Genomic DNA, 17,956 nt, shown 5'->3' with positions numbered 1-17,956 from the left:
CAACACTTTATGAGAAGGGAAAAAAAAAAAAAAACAGGAAAATTTTCTCTCCTTTTTAGTAGCCAGTGCATTTTGACAAATAAAAGTGAAAAAACAAAAAGGTGTATCCAATCCAATCTATATCCAATCCGTGTCAGTGTGACATTCCTCCAGATTTAATCTATCAAACAAATGCACTGTGATCTTTTTTAAGCGAAAAGGGGGGAAAATTGCCCTACATAAAGTATTTTAGTTTGTATACATTTTCCCCAATGTACACTTGCATGCAATTTATCCTTATATATTCATTTTATGTAATTATCCTTAATACATAATATTGTTTACATGAACATTCCCAATGCACACTTTTCTTCCCCTGCATGCTGCCAAATGTACTTTTTTTGCCTGCAGACACATTTTAAATATGCAGCGTTGGAGTTTAAAAAGATTTCAAGACAACTGATGTAGTATAAAGTACATGCCAGTTCGTGCCATAGCAGTTTCTCTCTCCCCCCCCTTTTTTTTTTTGACGGATTGCAGAATTGTTCTTGGAAAGACACAGAATAGTTTTTTTTTTACATCCCTGATGGAAGATAATGTCATTCATGGGCCTGCCTATCCCTGTTGCAAACTGTTTATTTCCATATGGGCAGCTATAATTAAAATACTTTGCATTGGAACAAAAACATCATTCAAGGATGCTCAAACAGAATGTGTTATATCTGGTTATTTTAAGCTGCCTTACATTGGACCATTGTTTCAGTATTGCTCTGGAAGGAGGAACAGGTGAACAATAAGAAAAGAAATAATATGAATGCAGCATATCCCTTGCACTGTTCTTCAGTAACAACAATTATTGCATCTCAGAGTCAGTCAAAAAGAGAACAACAGTGAATAGGGAGGAGATAAAAAAGAAGCAGAAACCCACTTATTAAAATAGAAATAATAATAAAAAATATAATAGAGCTGGTCTTCAACTTAGAATCATTCGTTTAGCAACTGCTTGTTATAATTTGTTTGCTAATTTCCACACCTGTCCTAGAAAGAAACAGGTAATTCAATAGAAGAGAATACTGTACATATAGCTGAGGGTTGAACTATGGAGTCCTCAATGCTTTCTCAGCTTGGTTGTTTGTTTGCAGACATTTCATTGCCCAACTAGGTAATGTCATCAGTGCTACAATGGGATGTGGGGCTTCCTCCTTGTTGATATACAGTAGCTTGACCTGCCAGATTGGTAGAGATTTGATTAGCGGTAATTCAGGGGTGAAATGCTCTCGGTTCGGACCGGATCGAGTGATCCGGTAGCAATTGTGGCAAGTGGTTCGGAGAACCGGTAGTGATGGCGGCACGAGGCTCTTCCCATCTGCCCGGGTGTCGTTACTTCCTGCTTTTAAAAGGTGAAAAAAAAGGCTCTGACAATCACACACCACAGCTGTGATCATCAGAGCCTTTTTTTAAACTTTTAAAAGCATTTTTAAAAGCGACAGGGGGCTCCCATGTGACACCTCTCCTGCGCGAGCTGCACTGGCTTCCTGTGGTCTTCCAGGTGCACTTCAAGGTGTTGGTGACTACCTTTAAAGCGCTCCATGGCTTAGGGCCAGGGTATCTACGAGACCGCCTTCTGCCGCCAATAGCCTCCCACCGACCGGTTCGCTCGCACAGAGAGGGCCTCCTCAGGGTGCCATCGGCCAGACAATGTCGGCTGGTGACCCCCAGGGGGAGAGCCTTCTCTGTGGCGGCACCTGCCCTCTGGAATAACCTACCCCCAGAGATACGCACGATACCAGACCTCTGGATTCTTTGTTAAGTGTACACTTAACAAATGTATGTGATTTGTGGATCAGAAAGCAGATTGAATATTCTTGTTGGAGACTCCTTTTCAAATGTTCTTCTGAACCTGTGAGAATTCCAGCGTAGGACGTGATAGGGACATGTGTGTTTCTCTTTTTATGTCCATGTAGTCAGTCAATGTGCTTCCTTCACTTACCTTGAATTTAGCTCCTTAATCGGTATCTGTGGCCATGGACACTATTGCTGTCATTTAACATGAACAAAATACATGGCAAAACCAGAGAGCAGTAGCCTCTGGAGGGGTGATACATAGGTAACATAAACCAATGTCAGCAGCATACACTGGTGTCCTGTTGCAAATCTTTCTGACATGTATTATGACATTCAACACAAGCTGTGCTGTTGCCAAATAGTGTGGAGAAAGGCTAGATGTAGGGAGTTCTCTCGTGTATTAATAAAAATCAATGAAGGATGCCTAAATGTGATACTGAATTTATCGGTGCTGATCACATTTACATTCCCTCCTCTCATTCCACTAGGAGAGCATTCCATAGATAGCACTTTGTTTCCCATCCCATTCCTTGGTGCTTCCAGGTTGAAAGGATTAGATGGTGACATCACTGTTGCCCAGGGGACACCTGGTGTCCTTTCATGTCCCCATGAAGTTGCCCACCAAAGTGGTATCCGTCTATTTACTCGCGGTTGCTCATTTTCACACTGCTGGGCTGGCAGGAGCTAAAGCGAGTGATGGGAGCTCGCCCAGCTATGCAGCAGCAACTGGGTCTCAAATGCAAGCCTGATGATTGTCAGCACAGCATGAGCCCCACTTTGTTTTATTCGCAATATGATTGTGAATTCATATGTTCACTACTGGCATTCAGCTTACATTTGCCGTATTTTTCAGACTATAAGACACACTCCCCCCCCCCAAAAAAAAGTGTGTGCATGTGTGCTCACATTTGCAAACCGGTAAGGAAAGTAAGTAAATAGGAGCTCTGGTGGCTCAACAGACTAATTAACATCCACTTACATCTGCTGCCTGCAATTACTGCAAGTTCAAATCTCACCAGGCTCAAGGTTGACTCAGCCTTCCATCCTTTCTAAGGTAGGTAAAATGAGGACCCAGATTATGGGGGCAATAAACTGACTTTGTATAAATATACAAAAGTATGAAGGCTATTGCTTAATGCATTTTAAGCTGCCCTGAGTCTCCGGAGAAGGGCGGCATATAAATCAAATATATATATATATATATATATATATATATATATATATATATATATATATATATATATATATATATATATATGCATATTCTTTCTAGCCAGGTTTTACCTACGTAAACTTAGTTGTTCTACAGCCCTAGGTTCTATGAAATCTCATTCACAAGTTTCTGGGCCTTTTTTCTGCCTTTTTTTGTCAGCAGAAAAAAGGCCCAGAAACTTGTGAATGAGATTTCATAGAACCTAGGGCTGTAGAACAACTAAGTTTACGTAGGCAAAACCTGGCTAGAAAGAATATGCACATAAAAGCCTACGAAAAAGAAAAAAGATATATATATATATACATACATGTATATATATATATATATATAAAACGACAAACCTGAATTTCCATGTTCAACTCATGGTATTTCACACTGATACCAGCCTTCCTCCTCTCCCTGCTATAATGCAATTTAATTCACCTCTGACAGCTGTAAAACACTTATATAATTCATTACCATCTCCGTCTAAGAGTTTAAATTTCTGTTATTTGAATTTAGGCGGGTTTCTTTTTTTTTTTAATGGTTTGGCATTAGACTAAAATGAAAGCAAGCAGAAAGGAAGGCAAGTCCTAAAAGGTGACGGAGACCCCATTGTAAATGGTCTCCATCCCATTCCCGGCCCCTATCAAGTGATGGATTGCTTTCCCTTGGCAATTTAATCAGATCTCCATACAATGCCACTCAGAATTCCTCCGAGATTTTGAAAACGGCAGCCTGCACAGATGGCAGGAGAGGCAGGGAGAAATACAAATGAATCACTGGGTTTGACCACAGGGGGAAGAACATTGTCCTCCCTGTTTAAAATTTTGTCAATAAATGGGCACCATCCCTTGCTCACACAGCGCAAAGGCCGGCTCCACAGCTGTCCTGTTCCTGCTTGTCCATGGGTCCATGGACAAGGAGTTTCCCCTGGCAACTAGGACAATTCGCTTTGTGCTGAGACCCAGACAATAACCTATTAAAGTAACCCATTTGCTCTTGGTGGATATTTATAAAAGCCTAATGAGTTTTCGATATAGTATTGTGAGAGGTGTCCAGCTCATCCTTCTTGCAATCATTACATCTGATGAAAGGCTAGGAGGAAGGTGTTAATGGAAGATGGATCTCTGTATGGAGAGGCACCATCGGGGATAATTCATCCCAAATGATTGAGCGCTAAATCTTTTCAAAGTAAGGCCAAAAGCCTCCTTTTGAAAATGAGGTCAGGTTTATGTTTTAGGACTATGGGAATATAGAAATAAACGTTCACCATGTTCTGTGGGCTTCAGCTTTCTGGGAATCTATTATTATTACTACTACTATTATTATTATTATTATTATTATTATTATTATTATTATTATTATTAGTTAATCTTTAGTGAGATTCACAGCCTTTGAGGCTGGTTAATAGCTCAGCAGCTCGAGTCCTAACCAAGGACCTAGGAACTGTTAAGGTATCGTAAGCTGTTCCGGGTAAGGTGGTTTTTTGTAGAGTCAAAATTATTATTATTATTATTATTATTATTATTATTATTATTATTATTATTATTATTATTATTATTATCTTTATTCATTAAACATGACACTCAGTCAACTGAACATTCAAAAATGCATCACAAATACCATTGACTGGTGCTAATGGTTGATACGGGTTGTTGCCAGCATCCTAGGTATCAACCAAGTACTTTCTTAAGATGTACGATGTTCCAGGTAGCGCAGTTTTTGCAGTTCCGCTGATGTTATTGCAGGAAGCTGCAATTTGCTGATGTATGTTATAAAATTCTTGGACATGATACCTGATGACAATGGGTATCACTGTTACATGTTTCATCCATAGCCGTGTAGTTTTGATGACCAGGTTGTGATATTTCATGATTTTTTCCAGTTCTTTTTCTTCAAATCTGGCATCTCCTGGTACCACAATGTCAGTAAATTGTACATTTTGGGTTTCAACAACTGTGATATCTGGCATGTTGTGTTCCAAGTGATAATCCGTCTGTATTTGAAAGTCTCACAAGATCTTCACCTTCTCATATTCTATTTCTTCTTCTTCTTCTTCTTCTTCTTCTTCTTCTTCTTCTTCTTCTTCTTCTTCTTCTTCTTCTTCTTCTTCTTCTTCTTCTTCTTCTTCCTCCTCCTCCTCCTCCTCCTCCTCCTCCTCCTCCTCCTCCTCCTCCTCCTCCTCCTCCTCTTCTTCTTCTTCTTCCAAATTTTACCCTTGAAAACCTACAGATTAATTCCAATTTTTAGAACATGAAAGTGTGTCTTAATAACATTCCCAGAGATCCAAGTGGTGGATTTTGTACTACATGAGTAGCTATCCATTCTCAGACCTCTTCACATATACTCAAAATATGCTAACTATACTGACTTATGGGAAATAACTTATGGTTCTGACCAGGAATGGGTTCTACTTACCTTTACTACTGGTTCACAATGGGATTGTGTGCGTGCGTTTGCTTCACTCACGTGCATGCCTTGCTTCTGTGCATGTGCAGATTGCTGATGACGACATCCAGGGCGGTGGGTGGGGCTTCCAGCCAGTTTTACTACCGGTTCTTGCGAACTGGTCTGAACTGGGGGCAACCCACCACTGGTTCTGACAGTAAGACTCGCCTTGTGGTGAGATGGGCAGCAAACAAATTGAATGAATGAATGAATGAATGAATGAATGAATGAATGAATGAATGAATGAATCCACATCAGCTAAAGCTAACAGGTTCCTGCAGAGGCAGGTACTAACACAACCTGAAACCATATCCTTGTTGCATTCCAGGGAATGGTAACCATATTAACTATTTGACAGATTCTGAATAATTTGAATAGTGAAATCACATGAATTACATTTTTTTAAAAAATGATTTATTAATTAATTAAATGTTTATGCCACCCATCTCGCTGTCATGCAACTCTGGGCAGCTTACAATTTGAGAAAACTGTACTGCAAAAGAATCCTGGGACAATAAATATAGCATTAGAATTGTCAGTGAAATAGCTAAGATGGGGATGGGGGGGGACATACAATGGAGTGGAAGTGGGATCTTCTATTTAATGCAGTAACAGTAGCAGAGTTGGAAGGGACCTTGGAGGTCAGCTAGTCCAACCCCCTGCTCACGCAGGAGACCTCTACTAGGGATTAAAACCGTCGAACTGCCGACCATTCTGATCAACAAGCTCAGTGTCTTAGCCACTGAGCCACCTAGTCATCTCCGGGATGACATGCCCACATCCAGAACTCAGACCAAGTGGCAGAACCATGTTTTTAGGCCCTTACAGAAAGTCAAAAAGATGATGTCAGCACTTCAACCTGCATTTTCTCTAGTGCTAACATAAGAAGGAGAAGCGAAGGCATCTGGAAAGGGACGTTTGACTTTTCACTTACTTATTTTCCCTGGAGATAATATCCCCTAGGAGATGGGATGGGAGGGGGGAAATTCCTTTGAGCTGGAGTAGATTAGGGGTAGAATGACTTGGAAGATGGCCAATGAGTGTAGGGGAGTGGGGAATGGAAAGGGAGGGTATTGGGGCTGGACGTCAGTGTTGGCTTCATTTGGAGTCGGGTTAGAATGTTGTGCTTAATAAATAGGAGTTTTTCTTCAAAGACTTTGTTTGAAATGCAATTTATTTGAGACGACCTCGAAACTTGACAAATGGGAGCTGTCCAAAATAAATAAATAAAAACAGGCCCATGTGTGATGATCCAATTAAACTGATTTATTGTTATATAGCCTATGCACAGGTATCTTCTCAACTAACGGTTAGCACCTGTTTTGAATTAGATAAGTGTCCATGGAATTCAAGGGGGGGTTGGACTTAGCCTGCTTGTGGCTACATCGGAATTCTAGGCTGATCCCCCTTTTCACTCCCCCCACTCCCCGGGTTCTGTTACTTCTTCTCCTACATCAGCAGACCTTAGATGTTTGATTTTATGCAAAATGATGCAAATATACAATTCACACCATTTGAAGTGTGATGAAGTTACACACTTACCCCCGTTGTGGATCCTTGTTGCACCAGAGTTTGTAAGTTCTTGGGGACCGAATATTTAAAAACATAACAGAGTTGAGTTCCATTAAGCTGCTGCTTTACATTTCAGAGAGATTCGATGAGCCATCAAAGCCATTTGGGAAACTGTCTTCAGCTGCAATGCTGGCCAGCAGATGGACACTAGGATGGCTGAGAAAATGTCATTTGCATTTCAATGCTGTGGGGGAAAAAAAAAAAGAAAGGAAAGCAATAAAAGTAGTGGTCATCCTGCTTCCCCCAATTTTGCTGGCATTTTTGGAAGGAGACATTTCCCATAATCCCGGAATAAGTTCCACATGTCCTTCTTATCAAAGTACAGAATTTCCCATTTGCCAAGGCAAGAAGCGCTGGGACCACAATAAACTCTAGAGCCAACTTACTGTAGATCCAATTCTAATTTGAAATAATACCCAATGTTGAGCATGTGTCCTTGGAATCAGTTCTTGTTAATAGGATCCATCCATTCCATGGTGAGGTTCATTCAGTTCTAATATCTGTAACACATTCTCGGCATTTCAGCTTTCCTTTTTAAAAAGAAGATTATATTGCTAGTCCTTTAATTGCATGTGATTTCAAAAGCCACTTTTCATTATTAAAAATTATCCCGGTGTGGAAGGAGAGTATACAATAAAAACAAAGCAACACAAAATTCCATCAAATTAAAATATTACAAGAAGAAAAGGGAGGGGGAAAAATGCAATGAAACCACACAAATTCATGCAAACAGTAAATCTAATCAATTGTTCACTCAGAAATAAATTCTCTCCCCCCCCCCTTCCAGAGGTCTGGCTAATGAATGCAAAGCTGGTGAGATTTAGACAAAATGCACTTGCCACTTATGTTTAAACATTATTACAGTTTTATTGCAGGACTGTATATGGGATTAATATTTAATACACTCTTTAATATGCACACACGCACACGCATCTGTATCCACATTACGCTCGCTACCTGTGCTTTGATGTTTGCTTTGACTCTACCATCTGTAGCAGGGTCACCTTAAGCCTTGTCATTGCAAAATTGCCAATAATAGGCTTTTCATTCGCTCTCCCGTAATGTAATTCCTTGCCTCTTACTCTGTGGAAATCCACGAGAGGAATCTGTGTGGTGTTAGCAGTATCCTGAAACTGAGAGCAGAGTCACCCTGCAGGTAACTAAATAGCAATAGCACCTATATACCACTTTACAGTGCTTTACAGCTCTCTCTATTATTATTATTATTATTATTATTATTATTATTATTATTATTATTATTATTATTATTATTATTTATTGGTTAATCTTTAGTGAGATTCACAGCCTTTGAGGCTGGTTAATAGCTCAGCAGCTCGAGTCCTAACCAAGGACCTAGGAACTGTTAAGGTATCGTCGGAGGATGTAAGCTGTTCCGAGTAAGGTGGTTTTTTGTAGAGTCAAAATGTTCAAGTCCGGCAAATTTAGAATTTCTAAATAGCGGGGTAGCCCTTTGGGTATTGCTCCGAGGGCTCCAATTACAATCGGGACAACACACGATTTCTTTTTCCACAGTCGCTCAACTTCAATTTGTAAGTCCCGGTACTTTGTGATTTTTTCTTGCTGCTTATCTTCAATTCGTGCATCACCAGGTATTGCAATGTTGTTGTTGTTATTATTATTATTATTATTATTATTATTATTATTATTATTATTATTATTATTATTATTTATTGAATTTGTATACTCCTGAAGGACTCAGGGCGGTGAATAGCCAGATAAAATACATATAATACAAATGTTAAAAAGCATTAAAATACAATTAAATAATTTGGCCTGGAAAACGAAATTTAAAACACCCCAAATTCTTAAGACAAATTTAAAATTTAAAAATTTTTAAAAGTTTAAAAGTTTAAAAGAGAGTTTTGGCCAGGCTGGCCTGCTGAAAAAGAAATGTTTTGATGGCACAGAGAAAAGCGCGCAGGTCCGGGATCGTCCGTATCTCCGGGGGGAGCTCGTTCCAGATGGCGGGTGCCCCCACAGAGAAGGCTCTCCCCCTGGGGACCGCCAGTCGACATTGTTTGGTCGCCGGCACCCTGAGGAGCCCCTCTCTATGGGAGCGTACTGGTCAGTGAGAGGCTACTGGTGGCAGAAGGCGGTCTCGTAAATACCCCGGTCCTAAGCCATGGAGCGCTCTAAAGGTGGTAACCAAAACCTTGAAGTGCACCCGGAAGACCACCGGGAGCCAGTGCAGCTTGTGCAGGAGGGGGGTCACATGGGAGCGCCCAGTCGCTCCCATAACCACCCGTGCGGCTGCATTCTGGACCAGCTGGAGCCTCCGGGTGCTCCTCAAGGGGAGCCCCATGTAGAGAGCATTGCAGTAGTGCTCTCTATGTGCTTTATAGAGTCAGCATATTGCCTCCAACCATTTGAGTCCTCATTTTACTGATCTCGGAAGGATGGAAGGCTGAGTCAACCTTGAGCCTGGTGAGATTTGAACTGCCAAATGGCAGGCCGCTGGCAGTCAGCAGAAGTAGCCTGCAATACTGCACTGCACCACTGCGCCACCGTGGCTCAAATAAATCTAAATACCTTTAGATGCTCCTTTCAATGTTTATCTAAATATAAAGTTGAAGAGGGTGGACTCACGCATGGTCACTCATGTCCAGATGGAGGCTAAGTAGGAATTGGACACCTTTTATTTATTACATCTCTGTAAGATACAACCTGGTTTAAATTTGTGCCAATGTGCAGCTAGAGTAGCCAAAAATGGTGGAAGGAAAGGAAGGAAAGGAGGGAGGGAGGGAGGGAGGGAGGGAGGGAGGGAGGGAGGAAGGAAGGAAGGAAGGAAGGAAGGAAGGAAGGAAGGAAGGAAGGAAGGAAGGAAGGAAGGAAAATGTGCTAGCCTTGTCTTTACGAGAGGTATGGTTTGTTTTTCAAGTGATGCTTTCATGGATGCATTAATTTGTTCCATGAAAAAAAAATTAAGGGAGAGAGAGCAGGCATGATTAGCTTTTCTCGCATCTAATACATACTCAATTGGATAAATGAATAAATATTCATTTCGGACCGCTATTCTTCTTGCTAGCTTGCAAACATGACTCTGGCCATGTGAGAACATTATTAATCTTTAATAGCTGTACATCTTGTTTGGGTTGGCTAATTTACAATAATAATAAAAAAAGAAACCCTTGTATTACAAACAATAGGCTGTTAGATAGCTCCCACTCTTGGCTAGATTCAGTCACCCAGAGAATACACTATAGGCCACCCTGGAATCACTTGCAAAAATTAATTGTTATGAATCATTGCCAAAGTCTTCCTACTTTTTGTAAGTGTTTCTCTCTCCATATGGGAGAGAATTATGATAGATTAAACCCGATCTATTGGTAGATTTTAAAGCAGAGTTAAGCAATTGGTAGCCCGCCATTCTTGCTACACTGATTATGTGTCAAGAACAAATTCAATATGGAAGAATTTGAACCAAGTGTTCTTAATTACACTCAGATCTTTCCTCCAGGGGCTGGAACAAACCTCAAAGTACACCAAACCCACCTTATTTAAGGAAACATAACTGGGTAGCTACAACAAACTTGGAATACAGTTTATGGGGTTGACATAAGAGTGCTATTATAATTTAGAGTCAACAAGGGGACTGGTCTGGAGATCAAGACCATTTTAGAATAATGGAATGATTGTAGCATTGACTATTTGACTCTTTATGAAAACATTGGAAAACTAAAATCATAGGCATTTGTAAATCAGAGGTGGTATTCAGCAGGTTCTGATCAGTTCTGGAGAATGGGTAGCGGAAATTTTGAGTAGTTCGGAGAACCAGTAAATACCACCTCTGACTGGCCCCGCCCACATCTATTCTCTGCCTCCCGAGTCCCAGTTGATCGGGAGGAAATAAGGATTTTGCAATAACCTTCCCCTGCCATGCCCACCAACCCACACCCACCAAGACATGCCATGTCCACCAAGCCATGCCCACAGAACTGGTAGTAAATTTTTTTGAATCCCACCACTGTTGTAAATCCCTTTTGTTTAGTTCTGGAGTGGGGGAGAGGTCCAACCTTAGCAACTTTTAAGACTTGTGCATTTCAACTTCCCAAATTCCCCAGCCAGCCATGTTGACATGTTGGGTGAGGAATTCTGGAAGTTGAAATTCAAAAGTCTTAAAAGTTGCCAAGGATGAACACTTTTGTTTTAGAGTTTCATCTCCTCCTATTGAATGTAAATATTACAATCCCAACATGTCATACATCTAAAACCAGGGGTGAAATCCATCAGGTTCTGACAGGTTCTGGAGAACTGGTAGCAGAAATTTTGAGTAGTTCACAGAACCGGCAAATACCACCTCTGGCTGGTCCTAGAGTGGGATGGGAATGGAGATTTTGCAATATCCTTCCCCAGGAGTGGGGTGGAAATAGAGATTTTGTAGAATCCTTCCCCTGCCATGCCCACCAAGCCACACCACACCCACCTAGCCATGCCCACAGAACCGGTAATAAAAATAATTGAATTTCATCACTGTCTAAAACCATACATATGCTCACACACTTGAGAAACGTAATTACTTTTTGTGTGTATTTTAAGGCTATGCATCTTTCCTTTCACATTCTTCTATTAGTCTGCCTCATAGTACGTTGATCAATAAAGGCTTTGATTTTCACAGTTATAAGTCTGACCTCATCTCACCCTTTTTATCTTTCCTTTTATCATCTGTGTCCTTTTATTCAGCCTGCCATGTTTTAAGGATGATGCTTTGTTCAAATAGGAAGTTTAAAGATATTTTTTCCCCCTTTCAACAGCTATAATAATTTTAGGATATCCTATTTTGAAGAGCGGCAGCATTCAGGCCAGTGTTTGATTTGATCACCACAATATAAGAAAAGATTTTGGGAGAAGAGCAACAAAGATGATTAAGGGACTAGAGGATAAAACATATGAAGAATGGTTGCTGGTATTGGGAATATCTAGTTTAATGAAAAGAAGGACTAGGGGCAGAGGTGGGTTTCAGCAGGTTCTGACCAGTTCTGGAGAACCAATAGCGGAAATTTTGAGTAGTTCGGAGAACCTATAGTAAAAATTCTGACTGGCCCCGCCCCCATCTATTCTCTGCCTCCCAAGTCCCAGCTGATCAGGAGGAAATGGGGATTTTGCAGTAACCTTCCCCTGGAGTGGGGTGGGAATGGAGATTTTACAGTATCCTTCCCATGCCATACCCACCAAGCCATGCCCACCAAGCCACGCCATGCCCACCAAGCCACACCCACCAAGCTACACCCACAGAACTTGTAGTAAAAAAATTTGAAACCCACCACTGACTAGGGGTGACATGATAGCAGTCTTTCAATATCTAAAGGGTTGCCACAAAGAAGAGGGAGTCAACCTATTCTCCAAAACACCTGAAGGCAAGGCAAGAAGCAATAGGTGGAAACTAATCAAGGAGAGAAGCAACCTAGAACTAAGGAGAAATTTCCTGACAGTTAAAACAACCAATCAATGGAACAACTTGCTTCCAGAAGTCTGAACCATTTGTCTGAAATGGTTAGGGTTTCCTGCTTGAGCAGGGAAGGGGGTTGGACTAGAAGATCTCCAAGGTCCCTTTCTAACGCTGTTATTCTGTTATTTTGCTGGTAGCAATTTGATGAAACATTTTGTTTTCTAACAAGGTTAAGGGAAATTGCAGCATCCCCGTGTTCACATGATCAAAATTTGGACGCTTGACAATTGGTTCATATTTATGACAGTTGCATGGTCCCAGGTTCATGTAATCACCTTCTGCAACCTTCTGACAAGCAAAGTCAGATTCACTGTACAACTGCGTTACTCATTTAACAACTGCAGTGATTCACTTAACAATTGTGCCATGAACTGTGCATAAAATTGGGCAAAATCCATTTAACAACTGTCTTGCTTAGCAGCAGAACACGTGAGCTGAATTGTGGCCATAAAGCGAGGACTACCATGAATTGTGGCCATAAAGTGAGGACTACCAGTACTGGACAGAGTGACACAAAAGAGCAACTGACAAAGTGAGACAAAGTGAGGACACAGACTAAATCCCTAAATCTCTTTGTATACCTCACGCAGAACTGAAACGTCTGTAATGTTAATAATGGACCTCCCTCAATCAGATTTCTTCTCGGTATTCTTCTCTTTCTCATCCTATAAATCAGACAAAAACAGTGGATTCTTTTTAACATAAATGTATTGAGTGGTTCATATTAGGATAATATCTGAACGATGTGGTGGCCTAGTGATGAAGATGTTCACTTAGAAAGTTGAGAGTTCAATCCTAGGTAGCAGCAGATATTTCTCTCCTAAGGCACAAAGAAAAAAAATATCTGCTGTGAACTCTGTGTGGTGTCAGGAAGGGCATCCAGCCAGTAAATGCTCAGCTCAGACTCTACCCCGAATTAAGAAATTACAGGATCATAAAAAGGGAGTCATATTAGGAAAATATTTCTTCGGGACTTTTAGTATACTTCAAATAAGATTCTTCCCTACCACAAATCTGCTATTAAACCTGCAGATTAAACATAATTGTAACTTTGCACCTAGAAGCTTTTTCGAAGATGATCCCAAGTAGGGAAATATTTCTATATTCTTTCCATCTCTGTCCTGTTATGCCATTAAAAATTGCACTGACTACTTTTAACCTTCAAAAACTTATTGGGAGATCTAATCATGAACTCCCAGGTCACATCTGTTTTATCATAAGAAGAAAAAAAGGAAAGTATCTTTTATGAAATCAGTTGGAAGAGGAAATTACTGAACCCAATGAACAAGCAGAATTCAGAAGGGGCAGAAGCACTAGAGAATACCCTACATTCTTAACATCCGAAGGATAATGAAAAGGGCAAGGGGATTTCATTTCCATTTTAATTATTATAGAAAGGCTTTTGATTGTGTAGACCACAATACATTGTGGATAGTCCTTAAAAACATAGATGTACTTATCTGCTTCTTGAAGAATTGATACAATGCTTAAGAAGCCACAATTAGATCAAACATGGAACAGCTAAGTAGCTTTCATGAGAAAAAGGAACTATAATTTCCAGAAGAAATTCCAGAAGTAATTATAGGACCCAGTTGTGGGGGCAATAAGCTGACTTTGTATAAATGTACAAAAGGATGAAGGCTATTGCTGAGCACATTGTAAGCCACCCTGAGTCTCCGGAGAAGGGCGGCATATAAATCAAATTAAAAAAAAAAAAGAAAGAAACATCAATAGTCTCAGATACATACAACGGTGATGCCACTTTGATGGCTCACAGAGAGGATGATATAAGAATGTTTTGTTGACAATAAAGAAAAGAATGCAAAAATACCCAACATAATGCAAATATGTGGTGAAGGTGAAGCCGAGCAAATGTCTATCAAGATTCTCAATAATCCAGGTGATAGTTGTCCCAAAGGTGGGTTTTTTTTCAAATGGCAACTGGACTTTCTTATCAGGATTGAACTCCAGGCTGTGAGCAGAGTGAGCCTGCAATACTGCATTCTAACCACTGTGCCACCATAGCTCATGATGTTACCTGGTTGTGAACGTCTACAAGCAGACAACCAAGCTCAGAGAGGACCAAGGACCCCACAGCAACATAGACCATAATTTAGAGTTGGAGAAAAAGACTTGGAGTTGGAGAGAGACAGATGGGATAGTCCTTCTAATTCAGGGGTGTCAAACTCAAGGCCCTGCGGCTGGTTGCAGCCCGGGCAGGTACTTAGATCTGACTCATGGGGCTGCCTTGGAAACAGTGAAGGACCAGCCCGTCGTGCCTCTGTCCCGGGCTCTGAAAACAGAGCCCGGGAGGGCCGTGAGTGGCCCTCCCAAGCTCCATTTTCATTGGCAGAAGGTTGCAGGAGGCCATCACAGCCAAAAATGGGAGCCCATTTTCATTGGCAGAGCACTCAGGCCAGCACAGGAGCTCCCGACACAAGTGATGTTGAGCTGGCCATGCCTCCTGGCCACATCTACCTGCCCCCCCACGAAGATCAAACACAACCCTGATGCAGCCCTCAATGAAATCGAGTTTGTCCCCCCTGTTCTAATTCATGACAGCCATGTTATGAATGAGCAAGCAACAGCCTCAGTCCATGTTTCTTGAAAATGCCATGAAACAATCTCAATTTTGCAAAAGCCATATGCCCATCAGACTCAAAATTATGAGTACCCGTTCTAAAGCCTTTTGAAGACAAGGCTTTTGGTTCATGTAACTATTCTTTACAGTGGTGGGTTTCAATTTATTTTTTTTTTACTACCGGTTCTGTGGGTGTGGCTTGGTGGGAGTAGCTTGGTGGGCGTGGCAGGGAAGGATACTGTAAAATCTCCATTTCCTCCCCTCTCCAGGGCAAGGTTACTGCAAAATCCCCATTTCCTCCTGATCAGCTGGGACTCGGGAGGCAGAGAATAGATGGGGGCAGGGCCAGCCAGAGGTGGTATTTACCGGTTTTCCAAACTACTCAAAATTTCTGCTACCAGTTCTCCAGAACTGGTCAGAACCTGCTGAAACCCACCACTGATCTGGCCCCTTGGCTGTCCTTGTGTGGTCCATATGAGGTCAACTGGAAGTTAGAAAATAAAATATAAATAAGTGTGCTGCAAAGTACAGGAGAAAAAACTGGGTGCACTCCTTTAGACACCTGGTGAGAGAATGAGCTTTCCTGCCCCTGGGACAGAAGAGCAAAGTCGGGCAAGGCTCCACACTTCCTCCTCTCTTAACATGTGGGCTCTGGTGGCAGAATTAAGTTCTGCCTATTGGTTCAGCCTTCCATAATAGCTCCAGTTTCTCCTGAGGCTCTTTGGGGAAACAAATTGCCCACCCCTGCTTTGGAACAATTCTAATTCCTGAATAATCCTTTCTCTACAACGCAATTCTTCATAGCATTTGATCTTTTTTTAAATATATGTATATATATTGTATATATATTTGGTCTTGTTCTACATGTATTATGTCATGAATTATTCGGTTAAACTTACCTTCGTTGCTACACCTGCTTGAGTTTGACTCAATTGCAGAGTAATTCATCATCCCTGTGCCCATACTTTTTCCCTGGCGCAACTGCAGGAAAGATACGGATAGGAATTAGTTATTTTGTTTTCCAGAAAACAATCAAAAGTCTCTAGGATTAGAGGGCTAGCGTCCTTCTGCTGAGAGAGAAAGAATAATTACAGAGTTTTCTGTAGCACTCCAGGATCTTTTTAAAATTTCATTTGTGACTGGATTTGCAGCACTAAAGTACTTGCATAATAGCAGCAAAGTAATGTACCATTTAGTTCCGTATTAGTGAGTTGCAGGTAATTAAGTACAAAGATTAACACACTGTAATACATAGTGTGTGTGTACGTGCATGGGTGTGTGTGTGTATATCTATCTATCTATCTATCTATCTATCTATCTATCTATCTATCTATCTATCTACCTACCTACCTACCTACCTACCTACCTACCTACCTACCTACCTATCTACTTATCTATCTGTCATCCATTTATCATCTATATATAATTTGAGTTGCTGTATGTGTTTATGCTGAAAAGTGTGCTTGATTTTGATCTGTTAAATACAACGTCCATTTCCCAAGCTATTTATACTGGAAACTGACAGTATGTGTGACCTTCATTACGCCAGACGTCTACACTCTGAATGGGAAAAACCATTGGTTAGTTAAGCTAGCTGTGAATCATAACTTGCACCATGAACACAATAGGCAATTCTGTTTTGAATCTGCATTGTGAACTTTTTGGCGGAGGCCAGCTTTTCATTTTGCGTTAGGGCTTGGCCTTATTATATTTGCATCTTTGGTTGAATTTCAACAAGAGAATATTCAGTTTATGGAGAAATGAGCTGCACTGAGTGGATTAGATTCATACGCCTTCTAAGCTTTGCTTCTCTTGGAAAGGTTTTTCAAATGCAGTGGGAAGAGTTTAATACCGTAATTTCATCTGATAATGCCTCAGTATATCAGAGGTGGGTTTCAGCAGATTCTGACCAGTTCTAGAGAACCGGTAGTGGAAATTTTGAGTAGTTCAGAGAACCGGTAAATACCACCTCTGACTTGCCCCGCCCCCTTCTATTCTCTGCCTCCCAAGTCCCAGCTGATCAGGAGGAAATGGGGATTTTGCAGTAACCTTCCCTTGGAATGGAGTGGGAATGAAGATTTTAAAGTATCCTTTCCCTGCCATACCTACCAAACCATGCCATGCCCACTAAGCCACGCCCACAGAACTGGTAGTAAAAAAATTTTGAAACCCACTACTGCAGTATATGTACATCAGTGGTGGGTTCCTCCCAGTTCGGCCCGGTTCTGCCAAGCGGGTAGTGAGGACGATATGACATCACCGAACCGGTTCTGCTCCCCCACATGTTATTCTTACCTTTTATTTGGCTCCACCCCCAATCTATTGCTGCCTTCTGAGTCCCAGCTGATGGCTAGAGGAAAAAAACTGTTTAAACTCTTGCAGCGGGGTTTCAAAGGGGCCGCCCTACAGCTGATCAGTGTTAAAAGAAAACAAATGAGTAGATCAGTGCCTGCAAAAATACATGAGTAGATCAGTGCCTGCAAAAATAAATGGGTAGACCGCTACAGCTCTGCAAGCAGTTAAAAACCTGGTAGACCAGTACCTCTGCTAAATCCTAAAGAATTGTCACATGACCATCAAACCACGCCCACAAAATAAGCCACGCCCACAGAACCGGTAGTAAAAAATTTAGAACCCACCCCTGATATACATTTATGTATGTGAGAGGGAGGGAGGGAGGGAGGGAGGGAGGGAGGGAGGGAGGGAAGGAAGGAAGGAAGGAAGGAAGGAAGGAAGGAAGGAAGGAAGGAAGGAAGGGTAGATTTGAAAAAATAAACATTTTTTATGTTTTCTCTTCTGGAGTTGCACCTAATTATACAATGATTAGAAGTTTGCAAGGAAGAAGAAGAAAGCTTCTGTAAAAGTTGTT

At 41.2% G+C, this 17,956-nt stretch overlaps 1 protein-coding gene across 1 annotated transcript in view; it reads left to right on the top strand.

The window, feature by feature from the left end:
* Nucleotides 1-17,956, top strand: part of DCC (DCC netrin 1 receptor) — a 764,852-nt gene that overhangs the window by 349,636 nt on the left and 397,260 nt on the right. The window lies entirely within an intron of this gene.

This window comes from Pituophis catenifer, unplaced genomic scaffold, assembly GCF_029215685.1.
Source record: "Pituophis catenifer annectens isolate HBS135680 unplaced genomic scaffold, rPitCat1.0.hap2 SCAF_2, whole genome shotgun sequence".
Taxonomy (NCBI): Eukaryota; Metazoa; Chordata; class Lepidosauria; order Squamata; family Colubridae; genus Pituophis; species Pituophis catenifer.
The sequence above is the reverse complement of the archived record's forward strand: the minus strand, read 5'-3'. Positions and strand labels throughout refer to the sequence as shown.